Raw genomic sequence first — 22,858 nt, 5'->3', positions numbered from 1 at the left:
GAAGTTGTAACCAAATTTATATTTGTTCATTTGGACATGATTAATATTTGTACCCTACCCAATGTAGTGGATAACTGACATAAACCACTAAAACATGTCTCTAATCTCCATACTGAAACGTACTCATAATTGTAAAACTTACTTTAAAAGGAAAAAATTAACAAAGTACTTTGCCTCCAAGAATAAATCTAATGACCAATAATCAAGAATTAGCATAATTATCTGGAGCTATGTTCGAATACTTGGACAATGCACAAGGGTGGGCTGAGGTATATCCTTTGAAATAAAATGGTGCCATATCAACCAACATATTATTTTTCAAGTCAAAAGTTATTGGCCATGTCTTTATGTTTTAAATTTTGAATTTACACAACAAGTAAACAACATGACCACAATCACAAGTCCATCTCAGGATAGGGTGAGATGCTTGCAGGTCCTTTAGTGTCAACTCTCTTGCATAGGAATCACTCACGGCTAGGTCAGGAAACAACATAGAATGACTTGGGTAGTCAACATAGATTTCCTTGTCATAAGCCATGAATCCCTTGCTCCAATGGTCCCAAGAAGTCATTTTGTACCATGTCATGGCCATCCACCAAATTTCTTTGGGGTTTGTCAAGTAGTCTGACTCATAGAGTGTATCCATGTCCACATACGACCTTTCATCAACATATGGTATTTCATATTTTTCTATCTCGGCAAACTTGATCATACCATTACTATATGCAACATTCCAAACTGGCCACACAGACAATTTCACGTTGTCCTTGTTGCCACACATCACCTTAGGAATTGCGATGAAGTGTGCCACACACATTTTTTCGAGCACCTTGCAGAACATAATCCCCATCCAGATATCAACCCATCCAAACTTCTCCAAAGTGAATCACATTAGAAGCTAGAAACAAGGTCATTCGTGCTCTAACATGGAGCAATAGCTCCACCTGTGGCACTTTACATCTCTAAACCCACATCCTAAAGGAGGAGAAATGGAGGGTAAAACCCAAAGGACCATGAATAGCATAGCGCAGCCAGGACGAAAAGGTCGTCATCGTCGTAGGGCAGGAGGTCGAGATTTGAGGATGTGAGGATGCACAGGTAGGGACCTAGGAGCAGGCACAATGATGACACGGGGCTAGCCTTGTAGACGAAGTGCTCGTGCCGCCCTCTAAGGATGGATAGGAAGAATATGGAGAGGACGAGGAAGTCCTTCTCCATGAAGACGATTTTGGGCATGCCACAACTGTCTTGCTTAAGGCCAGGGCAGTGGATGCATAGGTAGGAGCCTAGGCAGTGATGCAAACAGTGACCTAGACAATGTGGCCGCGCTTGAGAAGGACTCCATGGTGGCGGCATTCCTTACATCGGTGAGGTACACCAGCATCTCAAGGAACACCAGGCGGAGGGAGGGCACGCTCCTTCACGATGCGGGTGCGAAGGGACCCGCATGACATGGAGAATATCTTGCTTATGTCCTCTTTGCTGTCGAAATCGAACATCATGCTCGGGCGACAGTGATCGGTGGTTGGAATAATCAGGGTTCATATCAGATTTGGGAAGTGGGAGTTGCGGCCTATGGGTCTCTTGTGAGTGTTGAGGGAGGCTGGTTGGGGACAGTTGGAAATAAAATCTTGATAGAAAGAAATAGGTAATAGTTTCCAAGGTATGTCATGTACCGATAACACTCTAGTCGAGCAAGTAGAAAAAAAATACGCTTACTGGTAGATTTTAGCATACCAAGGAAACAAACACACAAGTATCAGTTCTCAGTAGCCAGAAAAGGGTGGCGTCCAAGATCCAAAAGCAAGCGAGTACCATGTATTATCCAAAACAACATCAATTTTATCTTTGTTTTCATACAGAAGGTGAGATCATTGGGAACAGTGCGGCACTCTAAAGTGTCAAATACATAACAATAGGTACATGACTAGTATTAGAATTGAGCTAGAAAGATATATAGTTCTCTAGACACTCAAAGCACATGCTAAAGAAAATCTAGGACAAGTGGCAAGCCAAAGCAAGCATAATATGTCGAACATGAGCTCCTATCAAGGTCATCTTTTGTATGGTCTCCATCGCCACCTTCCTCATTAATGGCCTCTGCTTGACTAATCCTATAAGTGCCCTTCTAAATAATATCCCTTCTCTTCTAGTGAATTCCCCAGTCATTTTCTCCCATTTCAATTTTTGTCCCCATGATGGTGCCAAGCCATCGACCAAAGGTTGCATCAAGGATCTCTCTGGATCGTTGCCCCACCCCTAGCCCTTAATCTCCAGTAAATTTATACCCATCAATCCATCATTCCTCCAAAGACACAAAAAAAATCCTTTTTTTGGAGATCTCATAATTCACTATTGGTCTCCAACAAACTGAACCAACCTCCTTTGGAACTGGTGCATGCTCTTTCTTCCATGGATAGGCAGCGATTCTCTTTACTTGAGTTGGAGATTGAGCAATACCACATCTACTACTCTGGCTGGAGGGGAGTCTCTGTCAAATTCTCGTGCATGTAGTGGCAACCATCCATCTCAACCTCCTATCTTGGAGGCCAAATTTGTTGTCTTCGGATACATATCCTTGGAAAGCGGGTCTTTGGTCTCACTTTAGCTTCTTTTAGGAGGCCACAACCTGCTTAAGGGGCATATTCCTCTCTAGTGCATGTTGTTCTAAATGATCCTTGGTGTTGATGAGATATTTATCCTCTGTGTCCAGAATTTGCTAGGTGAAGTCGTCTTCATCCTCCTTTAGGTTGCCGGCCATCATCTTCATCACCCGCGTTCGGCTACGTGTCCAACTCGATGGTGATTTTTGGTGGCGAGGATTTGAGGTGGAGCAGGATCGGTCGACACACCCAATGTTTGCTAAACATGTGGCCCTCCATGTGCCCTCTCCCTGTGTGGTTGAGTGGCTTGTGTTATCTAGGGCACTGTAATAATTTGTTCCTTAGGGTATGTATTCACTTCTTTTAATCAATGGCAAGTCTTTTATTTCACCTGTTAGTAAAAGGGAAATCCATTTAAGAGACTGCAAAATTCACATCATCACATGATGACATCGAATGCACTAGAATGGAGGACACCATCAAAATGACAAGGAAAATAGTCATAAATTCATCAAGATGAATGAAGCTCATATGCCAATGTTATAATACTAAAATATGTCTCTACAAATAACGAAAAGGCAAGTTAAAGTTTCCAATGTGTTATGGAAACATATGGATCTTACAACTTTCCAAAAAATATGGAAATTTGAGTGTTCTACGTACCAAATAAAAAGGTATGCACTTATAGTTGCTAGTCTTCCATTCCATTTATGTGTACAACACAAACAACCATGATTTTCTTACTGAATGGAATGTACGCACACCATTCAACCATCTATGTGTAGATCTACTTAATTTACATTTTTTGCAAAAACAAAGGCAAGATAGTCATCACACTCGATTCATCTTGGTGATTTTCTGGCGTAATTTACACTCTCCATGTTGTTAGTCTCTAGTGTGGAATCAATTTGAGTTAATGGAATAAGGGCGCATTTCACTCAAATGAAAAGTAAACTACGCCAGAAAATCACCAAGATGAATCAAGCTCAGATGCCTCTTATCATAATACTAAAAGGCGTTGTTAGAAATAACTAAAAGGTAAGAGAAAATTCCAAGGTATTATGGAAACATATACAACTCTACACTTTCAAGACAACATATGGCGAATGGAGTGTCCTGCCAAATAAAAGGTATGCACTGATAGTTGTGAGACTTCCATTTCATTTATGTGGAGGAACACAAACAACCATAATTTTCTTGCCAAATGGCAAGTACACACGTTATTCATGAATCTATGTCTAGATTTGTTTGTATTTTATTTAATGAACACAAAAAATAGGCAAGATATTTATCACAATTGGGATTCTTATTCATACACACATGTGAGGTTGGAAACAACAAACTTAGTGGGACATGATGGGCTATGTATGGTGGTCAAGCTCGCTCGGCTGAATTGATTGTGTCATAGCAAATAGGCATTGTGATGTATGCCACAATGAGCATTGCTCAAATCAAGCCACTGATAAGTGGCATGCATGAGAGCCGCATGTGTATTCATTAAGGTGGAACTTTATGACAAGCGATAGCTAAGAATGTACCACCTATATAGCACCAGAGAGGTAGAGAGATGGAGAAGTGGGGTTTTGCTATTTTGTGTAGTGGAGCAAAACGAACCATCACATCCATGAGAGAATACCAAGAGTTCTTACAGATATATGTATTTTCTCCTGTGGCATTTTTCTCGATGCTTCATAATTTCTTCATGTTTAATTTGCTAAGCTATTATACCAAACATTGACAATGGTGCACACAAAACACCTAGAATGTAAGATATACTTTCTAAGCTAGTTGGAGATTTTTTTCGAACCATGCAAGCGAGTTGCATGTGATTTCACTAAGAAAGAAGATAATACAAATCCTAAGAAGGAACAAATCATACAACATTCCAGAGAGGCACGTCACTTGAAACAAACATAAGAACCTAATCGGCCTTAGGATAGGCAACCCAAGAGTTGATGCTATGCAACCAAGAGATGACTGAAACCAACATACAAGTAAAATTACAACACAATGCAAGAAAGCAAAAACTGTCCACTGTTAAGGCGTGGACACCAATCCACTATAACCCAAACAATGTGACTACCATAGCGACGACAATGACAGTGACTGAAGCACATGTAACAGATGGACAAAACCACCATTAGCCTTGAGATCGATGCCACCACTTGTGTGATCATAGAAACCATGTCACCAAGCTACGAATCTATTAGCCTGATGTTGTCAAAACGACAGCCATCCATGTCGTAGAAGGAGGACCGAGGTGTGGACATGTACAAACCCATGGGGAGAAAGGTATGAGAACGAATAAAAGATGAAGTTGTCCAAGATCGGCAACAAAGCTAAACACAACTGATGGGGTGGGAAATAAGTTTGGATCGAATCCTCAATCTGTCCGAGCCAAAGAAGGAGGGGGTTGAACTACCAAAAATCCCACACCACGGGTATACCGACGACCAACCTGCGACAAGTGAACACTATCACGGCTCGTGGTCAACTAGGAGAGCCATACGCCAATTGAAGATGAGATGTGGTGAGGTGGGACCGCTAGATCTTATAGAGGCACTTTCGATATAGTTAAGGACGACCGGTAGGACAGAGAGGCATGATAAGAGGAATGACAAGAGTGGGACGGCGATGTACATGGACAATCGAAGGAGCTGATGCCTCACCACAACATTGCTACAGTCCACCCCTTATCGTGTGTTTGGTAGGCTTTGTTAGCATCATACAGGCTTTGGGCAGCCAAATTAACCCATTTGGATGCCTACTTTTACTATTTGGCCTACATGGCATGACAATTAGAGCACCGTCTATAGGAACAGCCCAATCAACTGCTTCCAATGAGCTAGGCCCGAGCGATGTGAGTGACCACACATGGTTGCAGGCGGCTGCCCATGAGGGACCCGCAAGAGACACCACATTATTTCTTGATGTGGCACCATAAATCCACTCACAAATTTCTCAATGCTCGGTCTCCCCTCTCTTCATTCTCACCAGCGGCAGTGACCATCATAGGAGGCAAGATCTGGATGGCAAGCACCAACGGCACGTACCGGCTTCATCACCGATCCTCTCTCTCCCATATGCCTTCGTCAATGGAGGTATGCCCTCTCTCCACATCTTCGCATGGATCAATTAAGGCGTCGTTTACCCATCGATTAAACTTCACCGTCGATTAAATGGAAAGTGGTCTGTTATGGCATTGATTAAACTAGGAGAGTTCATTTAAGGCTTGCTCGGTTAGTCTGTACAAGGGTATTGGGAAGGATTTTGACTAAAAGGGGGTTATAATAGATGAGAATCCCTTTATGTTAACTAGACGTGGCAGGCCTAGAGGTGCTTTGAGCGGTGGTAACCTTGATGCTGGTACTCTTCGACCTATAGCGACATTGTAGAGGAGCCAGGCTCAGGATACCTGGCCACCATCTCGACTGCTTTGGTATTGCCAATGTCCACCATCTCCTCCTCATTATCGTCCTCCAGAACAATGGTGGTCGGTGCCACCACAATGGTATACTTGTACTTGGACCATCTAGCTCTCTAACCTTGATCTGCCGACTTATCCTCATCCATGGCCACAACAGTATGTCCACTTGCATAGCACCTTTGGCAGGGTTAGGCTTCATCATCTCTATCTCAGTATTCATTGCATGTGAGAGCACAACTTCTCCTTCCTTGATCATCTCATCCATGGTGTTGAACCGAGAGTACACCTCCATATACTTCACAAACTTTAAGTGGGCGCCATGCGGTCACCCGAGTAGCAGTGTTGTCCATTGAAGGCTGGTGGGGAGGGGTTCATGGTGGTGGAATGATGGTGAGAAAGAGAGTGGGATGTGGAAGAGGAGATGGTAGAAGATGATACGTACCAAACATATCTACAATTTTTGTATGATTCATGCTATATTGCTATCAATTACATACACTTTGGCATACTTTTTATTATTTTTTATTGGACTAACATATCCTGTCATCCATACATCTTGTTCCATCTATTAGACAACCTCATATTTCTTGAGCTTTTCATCCATGATCGACTCTTCATCAAATTTCTCCATGACATCGTAGTTACATAGACCGGCTCTGTAGGCGACAGGCAAAATGAGGATTTCATGGACAATCAAAAAAATTGTTGTGCCGATGGCCACCAAATTTCATTAGTGCCAGTCCATCATTTGCCTTGCTTCTTGTTCTGTTCATTCATAAACCTAGCTTTCTTTCTGAATAGCTAATCCTAAACCTAAATCTTGTTCTACTTTCCAGTGGAAAAGGAAAGACCCATATTTCCTTTCACCTTATCCCCACAAACATTTGTGGGTACAATCACATGACCCCATTTTTTGCTTCATGGTGTGGGCAAGACATGTCTGATTTACTTGTGATGGTTGTATGGGCAAATATGTCAGCAATTTACTTCTGATGTTAGAACTATAACTCAATAGCTTTCAAATGACAAACATGGAGGTTCTCCCAAATTGGAACTCTTGCCAAAACAAAAAGTCTCGATTCCCTGCATAATATGATAAAACAAATAGATGATATAACATATAATTCACATGATCAATGTGATAAAAGAAAAGAAAGCATCCAATATAATGGTGCAAACTATCAAACACAAACAGTCAAGGCAGGCTCATTAGGTCACCACCACAAAACCTAGATTTTCATCATTGGATTTGTTTCTCGCCCGACTTAGCTCTCTTTCTTGAGGAATGGGCCAAAGAATGTGTAGTAGTGGTAACCCTCCCCCAACCGTAAACCACATTGTTCCACTTGCACCCATTGGAGCAGATGCCCACTTTGGAGATAGATGTCATAGTCAATAACCTCATCTTTGTTTATCTGGCATCCATGATCAGCTCTTAATTGAATTTCTCCATAGTGCCTCAACTGCACAAGCCAGCTCTGCACGTAATGGGCAAGATGTAGTTTTCAAAGGCACCCTCGAGCAATTACATCGTTACAAACTTCATCATGTGTGTGTGATCAATTGCAAGAAACTAACCAATTAAGTGCAAATAGTGTAAATGACATTAACCTACAAGAACCTAACCAGTGAAGTGCTAAAATTGTAAACCACTAAAATGCAACAACTACATAAATGCTAAAAGTGTAAACGTCATAAAATTGCAAGAACTAACCAGATAAATGGTTTATTTGTAAAGTATGTTAAACTCAAAGAACTAACCACAAAAAATGCTAAAAGTATAAGCCATGCTAAATTACAAGAAGCTAACCAAATAATGTTAAAATGTAAACCATGCTAGACTACAAGAAACTAATCATAGCAAATACACAAAAGCTAGGGGCTATGCATAACAATGAAGAGGAGCACATAGGTCTACTAGGGTTCCACTGAGGGACGTAGAGCTAGATCAAAACCTGATATGATCACTCATCACTTCGATCTCCTTGATTTTAAAAACAGCTGAATCCCATACGCAGGGAAGCATGGATACAATCCAAATACAAAGTTTTAAAGTAGAAGACATATGCTAACCTTTGTATTGGTGGCATCAATCTTAGATCACAAATCCCATGCCGACATGCTCAAGCCACACACTATGTCTATGCAATGGGGTTGAGTTGATGCTCTCGATAATAACCATACCTCTATATTTGTTCATGGCATCATGGCCAGCATGCATAGGGTTTGATTGTGTGAGATGTCGCGATGGTAATTCTGTGTGGTGCTTCAAGTGTTTAATAGTATGAATATCCTTGAAGGACTCCTGCAGATCCTCATGGATTGAATCCGGGATTGCAGGCGGAGGACAATTGATCATGGCGTCTGCTAGGGTAGGGTTTGAGATTATGTCAGAGCGACAAATGGTAGTGTCTAGCAGGCTAGGATTCAAGATTGTGACAAAGCGATGAGTGGTGGGGTCTAGTAGGCTCGGTTTTGTGATTGAGGCAAAGTGACAAGTGGTACTCCAATAGGCTAGCGTTCGGGGTTGGAGCGGGATGGAGCAGGGAAATGTGGAACTAGCTTTTTTACTTTGCTGATTTTATCATTTATATATTTGTTTCCCCATTTCCCTTACTTACAACATATCACTTGGTCATGTGAAAATGCATTAGTGTGGAAAAATTCCTTGAATATCTCCCATGTGCCTCTTTGGTAAGGCTTGCTAAACATACATTGTGGTAGGAGCTATTTATTTGTGTATACATGTCCAACTGATGCATAACGACTTTGATTTTATATTTACTGTTTGGCCTTTTTGGTCTCGGTTTTCTATTGCCACATGGTTTATAAGTGAAACAATAAGTTAAATCAATCTTATAAGTAGAGATACTTTGTTTAGGAGGTTTGCAAAATACCAGGTTCTCATGCCAAACCTTAGATATTTTAGACCAGCGGTACGATTTTTCACTACTTGGTTATCATGAAAGCAAACTAGACAAACAGTGTCCACAAATTGGAGAAACCAGTTAACCATACCAAAATACTCGTGATAGAACTACCCATAATGTTAAGCTAATAATACTAAAATGGTAGGTAGCTAGTCACAGGAACACAAAATAGCCCAATGAATAAAATGGCAATAATAGAGTCTTGTAGAGGACGGACAACAAAAGCTAGGGCCACCGTAAAGGATCTCCATGTTTGCATTTTAGGGAAGCTTGAGTTGGCTTTTGACATGATGAGGATGGTGCTCAAGTGCAAAATGTCTTTGTCACAAGCTCCTCACTGTCCTCCTAAAGTACCTTCCATTGATGCATCAGGGACACATGAGATAAATGAGCATCAGAGGGTCCAACTCAGCTTATGGTCATCGTGTTTCTTATGCATCACAACACCAGAATACACCAAATATAAGAATCCCATTAAATCGTTCATAACTAAAATCGCATTGATTGGTCAGGAAATATCTACTGATTGATTATAAGGTATTGAGTTCAATTCAGAGTTCAGCCACAAAAGTCCACAACTTATTGTCGGATAATATCAAAAAAGGCTAAAGGACGAGTTCACATTCACGTCTCTAGGTCACATACAATATTTTTAGTTGCTTAGCTGACTGAATTGTATTTTGCACAAATACTTTTTTAGTTTTGGATGCAGTACTATCCTATATAACCTGATAGTGAACATCCTATCATGCATGTCTTTGTTGATCAATTAGAACACCCAAATATTTCAAAGGTTGAGAACCACACATGCGGGTAAATTTTGACAACAATAAATGCTTCTCCATTTAATTCTTACCCATACAGTATCACAGCTATCAGGATTTAATGCTAGACTCAGCAACCACATGTGAACAAAATGCAATTTGCACAATAAACATCGCACATGCAACGTGGACTCTAGATCAGAAAACCAAGGGTGCAATAGCAAACTAAGGGGTGCGTGTGGCTTTAGTAATTTACTTACATCCATCAACCCAACTAGAAGTTGTAACCAAATTTATATTTGTTCATCAGGACATGAGTAATATGTGAACCCTACCCAGTGTAATGGATAACCGAGATACACCACTAAACATGTTTCTCGTCTCCATACTGAAACATACTCATAATCATAACACTACTTCATTCACAAGAAAAACATTAATAAAGTACTTTGACTACAAGAAGAAATCAAATGATCAACATGCAAGCATTAGCATAATTACCTGGAACTATGTTCAGATACTTGGACAATGCACAAGGGTGGGATGAGGTATATCCTTTGAAAGAAAATGGTGCCATATCAACCAACATCTTCTTTTTCAGGTCAACTGTGATCAGCCATGTCTTTATGCTACAAAATGTTGATTTACACAACAAGTAAACAATATTATCACAATCACAGGTCAAGCGCGAGACAGGTGAGATGCTAGCGGGTCCTTTAATGTTAACTCTCTTGCTTAGGTGTCACTCGGAGTTAGGTCAGACAACAACATAGAATGACTTGGGTAGTCAACCAAGATTTCCTTGTCATAAGCTATGAATCCCTTGCTTCATTGGTCGCAAGAAGTCATTCCATATCCATGTCATCATACAACCTTTAATCAACATCTGGTCTTTCACATATTTTTATATTGACAAACTTGATCATGCAATTACTGTATGCAACATTCTAAACTAGCCACACAGACAATTTTGTGTTGTTCGTGTTGCCAGGCATCACCTTAGGAAATGCGATGAAGCGCGCCACACGCATTTTGTTGAGCATTTTGTAGAACGGAATCCCCGTCCAGAGATCAACCCATTCGAGCTTCTCCAAAGTGAATGACCTTGGAAGGTAGAAACTAGGTCATCCATGCTCTGACATGGAACAATAGCTCCACCTACGGCACTTTACACCTCCAAACCCAGGTCCTGGAGGAGGTCAAACCCCAAGGGATCGATGAATAGCACAACGCAGCTAGGATGACATGGACACCATTATCATAGGTCAAGAGGTCGAGATCCGAGGATGTGAGGATGCGCTGGTGGGGACCTGGGAGCAGGCACAATGATGGCACGGGGTTGGCCTTGTAGATGAAGTACTCACGTCGCCCTCTAGGATGGTAGGATGAGGATGGAGAGGACAAGGAAATCCTTCTCCGAGAAGATGATGTTGGGCCTACAACAACCGTCTTTCGTGATGCCAAGGCAGTGGACACACAGATAGGAGGCTGGTTGGTGATGCAAACGGTGACCTGGACAATGTGGCCATCACTCGAGAAGGCCTCCGCGGTGGTGGCATTCCTCACGTCGGCGAGGTACACTAGTGTCTCAGGGAAGACCCAAGTGCGGGAGGGGATGCAGCGTCACGATGAGGGTGTATCAGGGACCCGCATAATATGGAGAAGATCTTTCTCATGTCCTCTTTGCTGCCAAACATCATGCTCGAGCGGCAACAATCGGCGGTGGGACTGATCGGGGTTCAGATCAGATATGGGAAGTCGGAGTTGTAGCCTGTGGGTCTCTTGAGAGTGCCGAGGAAGGCTGGGGATAGCTAGAACTAAATTTAGGTAGAAGGAAACATGAAATAGCCATACTTTTCCAAGGTATCTCATGTATCAATAACACTCTGGCTAAGCATGCAGAACAAAATTATGCATACTTGTGAATTTTAGTATACCAAGGAAAACAACACACACAGGTATCAGTTCTCAGTAGCTAGAAAAGGGTGGCGCCAAGATCCAAAAGCAAGCGAGTACCATGTATTAGCAAAAGCAGCATCAGTTTTATCTTTGTTTGCGTATAGAAGGTGGAATCTTTGGGAAAGGTGCAGCAAATTTAAGCGTCAAATATGCAACAAGAGGTACATGACCAATATTAGAATTTGAGCTAGAAAGAAATATAGTTTTCTAGACACTCAAAGCACATGCTAAAGAAAATCTAGAGCCAGTAGCATGCCAAAGCAAGCATAATATGATGAACACGAGCTCCTATCATGGTCATCCTTAGTATGGTCTCCATCACTGCCTTACTCGCCAAAGTACTCTACTCGATTTGTCCCAAAGGTGCCCTTCTAAATAACCTACCTTCTGTTCTTGTGATTTCCCAAGTCATTTTCTCCCATTTCAATTTTTGGCCCCGTGATATCGGTGCCAAGCATTCGGCCAAAGGTTGCATCGAGATCTCTTTGGATCATTGCCCCTTTGCTATCCCATAATCTCTTGCAACTTTATACCGATCATACCTCCGATGACACAAAAAATCCTTTTCTAGAGATCTCCTGCTTCACTATTGGTCTCCAACAATAGTGAATTCGACACTCAAAACTGAACCAACCTCCTTTAGAATTGGTGTATGCTCTTTCTTGTTCCATGGATAGGTAGCGGTTCTCTTCACTTGAGCTGGGGAGTTGTCATACCACATGTAATTCTCTGGATGGAGTGGAGTCTTTGTCGAATTCATGTGCATGTAGTGGCAACCATCTCTCTCAACCTCCTATCTTGGAGGCCAAATTTGTTGTCTTTGGATGTAGATCCTTGGAAAGTAGGTCTTCAGTGTCGCTTTAGCTTCTTTGAGGAGGCCACTGCCTGCTTAAGGGGCATATACCTCTCCGGTGCATGTTGTTCTAAAGGATACTCGATGTTGGTGATATATTGATCCTCTATGTCCAAAGGTTACTAGAAGAACTCGTCTTCATCCACCTTTAGGACGTCGTCCATCATCTTCATCACCGGTGATTAGTTGTGGGTCCTACTCGACGGTGATTTTTGGCGGTGAGGCTTGGAGGTGCAGCAGGGTCGATCGACTCTTCCAATGTTTTCTAGACGCGTGGCCCTCCATGTGCTCTCTCCCAGCGTGGTTCTGTGGCACATGTTATCTGGAGCACTGTAATAATTTGTTCCATGGAGTTTGTATTCACTTGTCTAAATCAATGTCAGGCCTATTATTTTGCCGGTTAGTAAAATGGAAATCCACTTAAGAGATTGCAAAATTCACATCATCACATGATGGCATTGAATGCACTAGAATGGAGGACACCATCAAAATGAGAAGGAAATTATTCATAAATCCATTAAGATGAATCAAGCTCATATGTCCAATGTCATAACACTAAAAGATGTGACTAGAAATAACCAAAATGTTAAAGTTTCCAGTGTGTTATGGAAACATATGCATCTCCAATTTTTCAATAAAATATGGAAATTTGAGTGTTCTACCAAGTAAAAAGGTATGCACTTGTAGTTGCTAGTCTTCAATTCCATTTATATGTACAACACAAACAACCATGATTTTCTTGTCGAGTGGAAACTACACACACCATTCCACCATCTATGTCTAGATCTAATTAATTTATAACTTTTGCAAAAAAGGCAAGATAGTCATCACACTCGAGCCATAGGCCTAAGCACATGGAAAGCTGGAAACTGGAACCCAGTGGGACATGGTGGACACTCAAATTTTTGGAGGGTTATTTTTGCCACGGAGTTTACTTTTTCCTTGTTTCCTTGCTTTCAAAAAATAACAATAAATAATGTCTTTTTGGTCCATTCAACAAGGCTTGAGCCAATAATCTTAAGGGTAGAACAAACACTCATTAACCTTTATTGTTATGTTGCACGCAAGTTTTTAGAGGAGTTTTTTTTTTGCAAGGGTGCCCATTTTATTTAATTGGTCAATCCCTTTTCTTATGTTGTTCTCAATATTTTGCCACTTCGCTCTTGTTGGAGATCATATCAAATCAACTCCCATAGCAGCAAAATTGCCTCCTGTGGAAGCTGAATTGGCTGCCATGGCAGCAGAATCCTCGAATTCTATATACATTGTGTAACCATGTAGAAACAAAATACTTTGCATTCTAGAGGTCAACATGCACCCCCCCCCCTTCATTAGGGTGTGGTTTCGAGTGCCATCAAACATGCCCTCATCTAATATATTTCATAAATGCACTTTTGTAACAATTAACCACATCTTTGTGTTGTAATATATATATCTTGGTGTTCTAGTGCTTACAAAGACCATTGCTTACACCCTCAGGTTGTGGGTTCAAGTATCATGGAACATGCAACCTTTTAAAAAAACTCCTTGACCTAAATAGAGGGAAACTGGTGTGCTGATCGAATTGAGTCGAAGCAATTGCAAAAGTCAGAGCTGCAAAAAATAGTAAGTTTGTGAGGTCAACATTGTTGCAAAAAGACCTATGTGAAAACTAGTACGTTTACAAGCAGTTAAAGATAATGTGACGTGGAAGCCACGTGGTCAGTCTTCCATACCAAAACAATTTTAGCCTTATTTGATAAAATTAACAAATTTATGGCCCAAATGTGATCATTTTGCAAGTTATTGGTCTATATTGTGCAGTCAATTTGAGTTAATGGAATAGTGGCGCATTTCACTCAAATGAAAATTAAACTACACCGGAAAATCACCAAGATGAATCAAGCTCACATGCCCCTTGTCGTAATACTAAATGGCATCGCTAGAAATAACTAAAAGGTAAGTGACAATTCCAAGGTGTTATGGAAACATATACAACTCTGGGCTTTCATGAAAATGCATGGCGAATAGAGTGTTCTGCCAAATAAAAGATATGCACTCATAGTAGTTAGACTTCCATTTCATTTATGTGGAGAACACAAACAACCATGATTTTCTTGCCAAATGGTAAGTACACACGTCATTCATGAATCCATTTCTAGAATTGTTTCTATTTTATTTCATGAACACAAAAAATACGCAAGATATTTATCACAATTGGGATCCTTATTCATGGGCACATGCGAGGTTGGAAACAACAAACTCATTGGGACACGATGGGCTATGTATGGAGGTCAAGCTCTCTTGGCTGGATTGACTGTGTCATAGCAAATAGGCATTGTGATGTATGCCACAATGAGCATTGCTCAAATAAAGCCACTGATAAGTGGCATGCATGAGAGACGCATGTGTATTCATTAAGGTGGAACTTTATGACAAACGGTAGCTAAGAATGTGCTACCCATATAGCCTCGGAGAGGTAGAGAGATGGAGACATGGGGTTTTTCTATTTTGTGTACTGGAGCAAAATGATCCATCACACCCATGAGACACTACTAGGAAAAGGCCTACTAGTGGCGCACCAGTTTTGCCTACTAATGGCGCACTACTGGTGCGCCACTAGTATTAAATACTAATGGCGCACCACTGGTGCGCCATTAGTATCTGGTATACTAATGGCGCACCACGCCGTGCGCCATTAGTATAGACCAACATGCGCCATTAGTATGCCTCCCAGGGCGCCATATTTACCCATGTGCTTTGGCATACTAATGGCACACTTTGGGGTGATGCGCCATTAGTATCCTTTCTACAGTGCGTCATTAGAGTGCTGAGTGGTGCGCCATCAGTATGAATATTAGGGATTATTATTTTTCTTTTCTGATATTTGCACAGGTTACAAAATATATTATTGGACAGAATATAGACAGCACCACACAGCAACAGCAGATTCATCGAATACAATAGAAGATTAGTCTCCGAATATGATTCATCATATTACTCTCGGAGTTCAAAAGACCGAACAAAGATAGAACATTACAAGTCTCGAGACCGCGAGTAGCGAGTTTGTCTTCACATTACGAGTCGATATCGATCATCTAAACTACCATCACATAGAAGAGAGCTGCGGTCAGCACGATGAGCATCATCGCGATGAAACTGGTCTTCATCCGGTTCCTCCAACACTCCCTCCTCTCTCCCGCTAGATAGCGCACATATCTAGATTCCTCCTCCGCCCTAGTGGTGTACCCTTTGTAACTGTTACCGCTGAAACGGTGAACCTGTCTCCAACACTCCTCCCAGTCGTTGTAGACTCCGGGAACCTTACCCTTGTACACGACATACGACGGCATCTCTATGCACTAGCCAAACAACAGACAATACATAAGAAATATATAAGAATGCAACAAAAGGATCAGAAGAGAAAAGAAAGACATTAATAGCACGATTCACGGTCCTACTAATAAATAGCATCGATTACATCTAAGTTGAACGACTGTCCAAACCAAAGAGACATACAAGTTCATTAAAGTTTAATTACGACATGAGCTAATCAATGTTTCAGAACTACACATAGCATCACTACTTTCGACTCGACTCATGGGACCGGAGCATGGATGAAGCCGCCGTCTTTCGTGATGGTCATGAAGTCGCGGGCGTTGTCAGCCTGCATTTGTAGCGTTGTGTCTATCTCACTGTTGGACGGTTGATACCTGAGGTAGAACTGCCCCGAGGTACGAAGGACATCTTGATGGATGATTTCTGCAAACTCTGACTGGATGCGAAAGAATTCTTGTCGGATGTCCGCTTCCTGGATTGCCGCCAATCTTGCGGCCCAATCTTTGAGATTATTTGGTAGCAGAAGGTGATTATGGTCCCGTACAATCGCCTGCATGTGATGGAGGGCATAGTAGGCATCCTTCTGACCGCCAGGCGGCTGCTTGACGCAATGGAACGTCGTATTGTGGGTGAACACATGCCTGCCATACCTACGAACTGGCCTCTTAAAGGTGCCTCCAGATGTGGCATAGCCGGGGAGAGCATCATCAAGAACTTTCTTGATATTTGTGTAGTCTATCTTGGAGTCACAGTCCGGATTGAAATACGTGGCCATGGAATATTTCGGGCTTAAGAGGATGAGTGTGCAATGTGTGTCACTGCACAGAACATGGAATGTTAGAAAAAAACGATCGAAATCTAAGAAATCATATGTTATGGGGCGGTTAGGGGATGACTTACTCAGGAAAGTAAGGCACGAGGAAGTTATCCTTATCTGGGTTTGCCAGATTGACGCCTTCGAGGTGTGAACTCGCGACTTGCCGGTCCCCAGCGCTGCCCAAGATCTTGGCACGCACGTAGAAGGGATCGACTATCCCGATGTCCGGGGCCTTGTCTCTAATGATCCGCATCTCCATACTCAGCAAAAACAACCGAACGAAGGTGTAGTGTAGCGGATGAAGGTTAAACATCGCAAAGATGTCATCAAACCGCACGACGATCGTACCCCCGATGGTGCCATACACAAAGCCCTTGCCCTCTGGCACCTTGGCCACGAAAACCGGGTATGCCACATCATTCTGGGAGAGACGCCTCTTCTCCAAATAAAGAACATTGTCATGCAGACTCTGCATAGCACCGGTTGCAGCATTCAGCATATTTGTCGGTAGCATCGCCCTACCCGCCACATGCACCCTCCTCGAGATATCCTTAGGTGAAGGTGGCCCGTCCTGAGCACGGATCGTACTTGGTGTCGGCTGGCTTGCACCGGCGCCCTTGTTAGTCTTTCGTTTCCGTCCCTTCTTATTGATCTGCTGTAATGGGATCGAGTTCTGCTCACAGACCACCTTCTTGAGCATGTTGGGGCTGATAATATTTCGCACCTCAGCTATCTGAGGCTCGGTGAAGGCGGCAGCTGGAGGCGTCTCCAGAGAACTGAACACCAGATGACGCCTGTTGCAGTTGGGTTTCTCCGCGGTACTAGCTAGATCGCGGTCGTCTTGGTTGGGTTCTTGAGAAGGAGGCCCGCAGAACTCGTCACTGTACCCATGTTCGGCAAAGTACTTATCGACGTTGGTAAATGTACCGTCGTCGTTGTTGTCGTCGTCCGGATCCTATGCCATATGCATGTCCGGATCCTGTGCCATAGGGATGTCCGGCATGTCCGATAGCGTTGCAGCGTTCTTGCCATGGCTTGGCGCCGGCACGACTGGCGATCTTGTCTGTGGGGTGGTGTCCCCCAGCCCCAAATGAATCTGGCTCTTCGGCCAAAGCAGGGGCCAGCTTACGCAGGCCCTGAGGATCATCTCATCATCTTCGTCGGCCCCAGCGGGTCGAATCGGAGGTAACAACTCGTCGCAGCCTGGCAGCACCCGAACCAGTTCAACCCTATACACTGTGGGTGGCATCGGATTACCATGGAACACGGGGTTGCCCGGTTGAACGATTATGACCTTGGCGACATCGACCAACTCGCCGCCCACGAGGTGCAGGAGAGTGCAAGGAACGTCGGCGGCGCCCTGCAAAAACATGTAGGGCGTCAGGGATGCCCAGTCAAAGGCAAGGAGATGAAGTCGTCGGCCGAGAGGCTTAGTTACCGTGATGCCGTCGAGCTCGACTAATGTCGAGGCACCGCCAACGGCGGGCGCGCAACTGACGGAGGGGCCTCTTGCTGGCGAGGTGCCGGCCGGCGTACACCCGGGTGCATTAAGATCCAATGCCCGTGCCGGCGCCGGAGACATGAATACCGCCTCCACCGAAGACACCAATGGCGCCGCTTGCGCATTGTGCGAGTTGCTGGTCGTGAAGCTGGGAACCGGGGGAGGCCCCTATTGGCCGCCCGCAATCCAGGTCGTCAGCCCCTGAATCAATGTAGGCTCCATGGCGGTGAGCGTCGTTCCCAGTTGTTGTTGCACTTGCTCTTGGATAATCTCTGGAATCCGCACCACTTGTGCCTTGAGTGCTTCAACCTCGCGTGACTGGCTTTTCGAGCTGGTCTTTTTCTCCTTTCGCCCACAAGTGGTATAGTATGATGACCATTTTGTGGACAAGCCTTTGCCGGCCACACGACCAGCTGACGACGGCTTACTGAGCTTATACTTGTTTTTCATTACGTTCAACGCCCTATTTAAAGGGGTGTCAAAAGGGGAGCACTAAGACAACCCCGCTCTACTGCTTTCAGTGTCCTGCGGAAGGAACGTGAACCATTTAGAAATATTGGGGATTAATTAGAATGCAACCATATGGAGATAATTACGCGGGGGTGTATTCCTTAACAGAACAAGCTCAAGCGCCCTGGTCTTCGGATCCGTGGTAAGCTCCTTTGTTACCGGGTCCTCCTTGTACCGGGCCCTAAGAAAGTTCCTGGTCTGCTTGTCACGGTATTTCTCAAAGCGGGGCGGTAGGCCTTGCTCGACACGCTTCGCTTCCTCCTTGTCCCATATAGGCTCCTCCACTCTGTAACCGCCGGGACCGAGTTGGTGGATCCCTAAGTTCAACTGCCGCATTTCTTTCCCCCACTAACTTGATTCGGAGATTGCACTGCTCTCGCACTTGATCTTGAACTCCTTGTAGTCATCTTCGCTGATCAAAGGATATTTCGCCTTGATCTTCTCATAACTATCACCTTTTTCAATCATTGCCTTCACCGTGCTTCTCCAAGTAGACAGGGTCGTGCTCATCCTCGTGAGGGCGGCACTATTCACTTTATTCCGTGATAGGCGTGTGTTTGCATAGTCAGCGGGGAACTTGTATCATTCGTGCAGCTTCGTGAAGAGGAGGCTATGCAAATTCCCTCAGTCCTTATGCATTAGGTTCTCGGTGTTGATCGAGATGATGCTCCGGAGAATGCACCCGGGCTGAACCGAGTACCCCTTGACTAATTCTTTGGGCGCCGTTGGATGCCCGTCGGAGTTCACTTCAGTAAATTCCTCCTTGACGGTGCCGAGCACGCTCGGGCGCCGGTCCTTCCGTTGCCTCTTCGGTTGGCTGCCATCTGTGCGTGCGCCGCCATCATCAGTGGTGTCATCCTCGGCGGCACCATCAGTGGTGTCATCCCCGACGCCACTAGGGGTTGTGTAGTCAGGATCGGTGTCGTCCACGGCGTCCTCATGGCGGCGAGGTTCTTCCTCCATCGCCTGGGACAGCTCCCGGAATTGCTTGCCACCCGAACCGCCGGCCTCATTGTTGTGGGCCATGTTTTCCTCTAAATAGGAAAAAAGTTTGGTCAAAAAGTTGGTTATTGTCAAGGAACAAGATCATGGTCTCATCATTTAGGGTTTGTCGACTCCGAGGCATCCTAAAATCTAAGCTTTTATCATTTAGGGTTTGTCGACACCGAGGCACCCTAAAAGCCTAAGCGTACATCATTTAGGTTCTCATCGACACCGAGGCACCCTAAAAGCCAAGGTTTTATCATTTAGGGTTTGTCGATGCCGAGGCACCCTAAATGCTAAGTTAAGTTTCATCATTTAGGTTGGGCCTAATCACTTGGCTCTATTGCCACCTATGGTTTAATGCAGCAAGAATGGCGGGGCAGTTGATCCTACTTAATTAAGTACTAAGATACCCCGGCCCATGCATTAGTCGCAAGTACCCCATATGTCCTATTTTTAGCAAAGTCATGCTAAAATTCACGGAAAATTTTAGCATGGCCTTTCCTGAAAATAGGACATATGGACTACCCGAATTTGTTGGAACGGAAGTTAATCGACATTCCGGCAAACTCAAGGGCCTCTCGGGGTACCTGCACAATCATCATGACACGATGGTCGGAGACAAAACCCAGCAAACTAGCAAAATCATCACAAATTGTTTTCTGTAAAAGATGATCATCATCCTTACAAGTCTTTCTCAATGTGATCACAAGTAATTCAGAGGCATCACAAGTAATTCAGAGCATCACAAGGCATTAGTAGTTCAGTACATGAACAAGTTTTACAAAGCACATCAATATGTATTGTATTTCATTGTGGAGCGATATACAGTATGTTACAGCAAAGAAACAGCTTAATCCATGCCTCAGCTTATCAACAGTCATTACTTGTCAAATACAGAAGAAGGAACAATTTATTTGTGACATAGTTACAAATGATGACAGAATAAAGCAACACCCTACACTAGCCTAAAAACAAGTGAAGTTTCACCCATATAAGAACAAGTGAATTCTAGTCACATTGACACTCCTGGTTTTCTACAAACACCAAGTACTAGGGCACACAAAAGTTCTAAAATTTGTGTGCCTAACTGAATTAACTGAATCTTTAGTAACCGAATAAACTGAATTCTCAAAACTGCAAGAAGCCATTTAAAAAAGTCCTCTCATCTCATATGAGGAGTGTTAATCCTAAGACTAATAGTTTGTTGTGAAGTACAGCTACAATGATGCCATGTCCATTTGTCCCTCCCCAACTTGATACTAGAGTAGCATTGTTGATGCCCTGTTCTTGCTGAACTTTATGACAGTATATACAACAGTTTCAGTGAGTGCATTTATCACTTGTTGGAGTATGCTACAGCTTCTGCAAATCACAAACTCCTTTAGTTTACATCTCAGTTTTAGCAAACACTATAGTTTCAGTGAAGGAGTCATAACTGAATAACAGGCACTATAGTTTCTCTACAGTATTGGAACACTGAACATTTTCACTTAACTGTAGCAAGAAAAACTATTTCATCCAAGGACTGAACAAATCGACATGGCACCTACTATTTTCATCCAACTAGTTTTAAAAAATGATATAATCAACACTAGATATAATCGACGCGGCAGAGCATTTCTCCTAGATATAATCAACACTAGAGCCACCTCTCTTACATCTACAGATATTTTGCATGTTTTGTCGGCACAAATACCATCAGATAATATGCAGGGACTTGTTAGAATCCCATTAGCACTCAAAGCAAGAATCACGCACTACACTTCATTGCTTCAGCCGCATGGACTGTATAGCAAATTTCACTAGTTGAAGATACTAATAAATACCCAATTACACACAAATGCTTTCAGTACTTGATACTATGGAGTGTTACTGTTATATATATAAATACACAATGCTTATAGCACTCGATGGTTTGTGTTAGGCTTCAATGTGCACCCAGCCGATTAGAGCAGCAATGCTTGTAACTAAAGAGGGGGATGTTTCATGACAATTTCTTGTACCTCTCTCACCCCAACTCATATATTGCAGTACTTGAGGCATAAATAACCATCAGGTTATGCAGGTACTTGTTACAAGCCCATAGCAAGAATCACTCACTAGACTTAAATGCTTAAACCACATGGACTGCGGAGAATATGTTGGAAGTTGACGATACTCATAAATATACAATTATACACCTTGCTCCTACCACTTTATATGGTGCATAACTAATGTATTGTACATACTTCTTACAGCACTTGATAGTGTGTGTTAGGCTTCATGCTCAGCAAAGACATCTTAGAGCACCAAGGATTGTAATTAACGAGGGCATACGTGTCAAAAAATTATAGATGTACTGCTCTACACTAACATCTGCACATTGTGCATAACACATTCAAGACCAGGGTACATTCTCATCAAAGAAGATCAGCAGGGAGCAGATGAACAACCTAAATATCAGAATTTTGTAAGATCAAAAAAAGCAACAGTTTCAGTAAACTGTTTTTTCAGACTACAATATTTTCAGTAAACTGTTTCTGGGATAACAATAGTTTAAGTAAACTGTTTTTGGGTCTCTAACTAAATCACTGAAGTTTCTGAATGCAGGAATCCCAAATCACCTATGCATCTTGTGACCTATCAACTAAATCATTGAAGTGAACTGAGGAGCATCTGAGGAGCAAGATGGGGCCATGCGTGTAGAACTGAGGAGCAAGAAGTCTGCCGCCATGGCCCTAGGGTTTGCAGGGGAGGGGATGGAGGAGAAGGGAGGAATCACCTGGGGAGGGGATGGAGGAATGGAGGAAGACACCGGCGTTGAAGCTCCGGCAGCGACTCGGCGTTGGAGCTCCAGTGACACGCGGCGGGCTCCTCCACTCACCTGTCTCTGCGTCTCGCCCGATCCGTTCCACGCGGGTGCCCTCGAGGCTTGGGCAGGCGGACGTCAAGGGCGCGGGCACGTGCGGAGGAGGGACGGCGAGGGAGGCGGCGCTCGACTCGGGGACGGCGAGCAAGGGGGGCAGCGAGCACGGGCTGGGATGGCGAGCACGGGGGCGGTGGTGGTCAGTGGTGGTCGGGCGCGGGTCAGATGAGGCAGGGGAGAGATTAGAGAGAAATGTTAGAGATTGGGGATTTAGTGTGGGGGGAAGCTTACTAATGGCGCACCCCGCAGCAGTGCACCATTAGTATTTTTTTTAGATAGCAATG

At 43.5% G+C, this 22,858-nt stretch overlaps 2 pseudogenes; both read right to left on the bottom strand.

The window, feature by feature from the left end:
- Positions 1–202: 202 nt before the first annotated feature.
- LOC119292905 lies at positions 203–1,499 on the bottom strand (annotated as a pseudogene).
- A 7,795-nt stretch (positions 1,500–9,294) lies between these two features.
- On the bottom strand, positions 9,295–11,347 carry LOC119292904 (annotated as a pseudogene).
- Positions 11,348–22,858: the final 11,511 nt, after the last annotated feature.

Source organism: Triticum dicoccoides, chromosome 4B (genome assembly GCF_002162155.2).
Source record: "Triticum dicoccoides isolate Atlit2015 ecotype Zavitan chromosome 4B, WEW_v2.0, whole genome shotgun sequence".
In the NCBI taxonomy this organism is placed as follows: Eukaryota; Viridiplantae; Streptophyta; class Magnoliopsida; order Poales; family Poaceae; genus Triticum; species Triticum dicoccoides.
The sequence above is the reverse complement of the archived record's forward strand: the minus strand, read 5'-3'. Positions and strand labels throughout refer to the sequence as shown.